The sequence below is a fragment of the Rhinopithecus bieti genome, unplaced genomic scaffold (assembly GCF_001698545.2).
Source record: "Rhinopithecus bieti isolate Rb0 unplaced genomic scaffold, ASM169854v2 scaffold_10499, whole genome shotgun sequence".
Classification (NCBI taxonomy): Eukaryota; Metazoa; Chordata; class Mammalia; order Primates; family Cercopithecidae; genus Rhinopithecus; species Rhinopithecus bieti.
This window is the reverse complement of record NW_016806431.1, coordinates 630,063-632,712: the sequence shown is the minus strand read 5'-3', so window position 1 is coordinate 632,712 and position 2,650 is coordinate 630,063.

The following is a 2,650-nucleotide window of genomic DNA, read 5'->3' as shown; positions in this document are numbered from 1 at the left end:
GACTAGCTACCACAGCAATAACATTGCATGAAAATCAGTGATGCTAAATATTAATGTTACTGGAAACAATCTAGACAATTCAATGAGATCATATGCAGACTAGGAGCAAGTGTATCTTTATCTTAAGTCCATTTAAGTTTCTCCTCACTTTTGTGACAGATTCTGATGAAAGCAAGGGGAACAATGAAAAGGCTGCAATCGCCTGAACCAGAAGAAGCAGGCATCTGGTCCTACCTCATTCCTAAGCTTTAGCCTCTACAATGACTAAAACAATTTAAAATCCAATGTGGCACGTTTCTGGACAATTCTCTAAAATTACTGATAACTTAAAGCAGGACAAATTTAAGAAATTAGACCCCAACATCATGGAACACATTATCAACTTACTGTTGTTTCTATTCTTACTCACCAGACTGTTTAGATAATTGATTGGGCTTCTAATTTGCTCTAGATTTTGTTGATCCTATATCCCAGTTTTTAAAATTCGACTCTCATTTTTTGACTGTTTCTGAAACCTTCAGTCTCTACATTGGAAATGGCTTAATTCCCAGACTCTGGGATTGGAGTATTTCCCTATCCTTACCCAACTTGGTAATTTCCAAGGGACTGGAGCCTGTGCTTGAATCCCAGTCCAGTGGCAGAGATTTTGCTACTTGATTTTCCCTTAAACTCATACATACTTCTGACTCTTGAATTTCTCATTTCTATGGTCTGACTCTTGGACCTGCTAACATAATCTGTCTGTGAAGTCTACCACCCCTTAGGTACTTTTATGCCCTTTGAATATCATGCCAGACTAAATTATCTCCTATGAAATTGGTTATTTTCTCCAGTAAATATAATTTAGATGGTGGGTTATCATACCATCCCTTCCTAGTTTATGAAATTATGTAATGAAATTATGTCAGAGGCAGGAAGTCCCGGCACAGATTGAATTCCATTCCGTAGGAATATAAAGAAAGACAGATGCTTGAGAAATTTTAAAGATCTCCTAGAAGGTTAAGAAGATCCTCTCAATCCTCTGACAAACTAAAAATGGCTTAACCTGGACATGAAAATGTGCTATTGAGATATGTTATTTCAGGGAGCATGATTGACTGCTATACACTGCATCTACCCTACCTCTGTGCCGTAGCCCCACTTCCTGTAGGATGCTTCCAGTCAATAACTAAGGTTAGCAGGTATATTAAGGCAGGACCATTCCTATGAGCAACTTTGCCCTGAGTGTTATTCAACCAACCTGGTAAGACTTTTCTTAAAATGGTACTGCAATCCAAGATGCCTCCTCCTCAATCCTCTTTTCTACCTTATCTCCTCCACAGGGGTTAGTTCTAAATTGCAGTCTTATGCTTTCCCCTCCTCTAATTTCTCTCATTTATCCTTACATAAAATTTCCCCAGAATATCACCTGCACAGTTATTTTTGTCTGGTGTCTGCTGCTCAGAGGACCCAAACTAACTGAAGCATGGCAGTGATAACAACAACATTTAGCAAACACATTTTATAAAATTTCTTGTTATTAAATTACATATTTCTTATCTGCTCTTTATAAGTCTAAACAAAATAAGAAATTTTATATTTAGTATTTTATGTTTGCTGTTGTGAAATTTTGTTTCTGGTGACATAAAATAAGTCATTAATTTATACTAAAGCACTTATCTGGATTCTAATGGGACTACAGATGATCATTGACTTAAACAATGGTTCAGCTTACAGTTTTTCAAGTTTACAATAGATTTATCAACATGTAGCAACTGTATACATTTAAAACTAGTCAGGATTTAAAATAAATATATTAATTTTCATGAAATTATGCTTGGTTTTAAGTCACTGTATGTTTTAAAGCAATGAAATGAAGACTGCACTTAAAATCTTGCTAATTCACATAACAACATTCTACTGTATGTTCATGGCTATAAATAAATATTCTATAATTAAAGGAATGCTCTCCCCTAGTTAAAAATAGCAACATTTTATCATAAATCAGAGATTAAGGTCCCAACTAAAGAATCAGGAAAACATTCAACTAGTTCAATTATGATATGCAGTTGTACTTATTTGCATAAAATTAACACAAGGAAAATATTAAAATTTCTCTGAGCTGTGGAATTAGTAAGCATTCTAAATTTACAGTGTTTGGAAATACTTCCCAACAATATATTAAATACAAGTTAAGTAGAAGTGATGAGATTTCAATTGGAATTAAACTATGGAAAGCAGCTGCAAAATTATCTGTAATTTTTTCTAAATATTTAGAAAAGAACATAAACAGTAACATAATGATTTGCTCTTTGACACTATCTTTAAATGTCCATCTCATACAATTAAGCAGTAGAAAATATTATTATGTACAGTATCAATGTTGGTGTTATTACTTCTACTTTTTATTGCTGAGGAAACAAGACAGGTATATGTTTGGTGTTTTCTTAAGCGACAAAATTTAATCTTTAAATTCCTAATCAGAGAAGAGAATGTTAAAATTTAATTCAGAAGAACTTTGTAAAAATAAGATCTTTTGAAAGCCAACTCAGAAATCAGCATAACTTACCATTCTCCCACATGGTGAATTCAAAGTAGTTTTCTCTTCCTTATAGAGAAAATAGTAAAGAATGTTTTTGACTTTTCTTCTATTTTCTTATACGTGACTCAT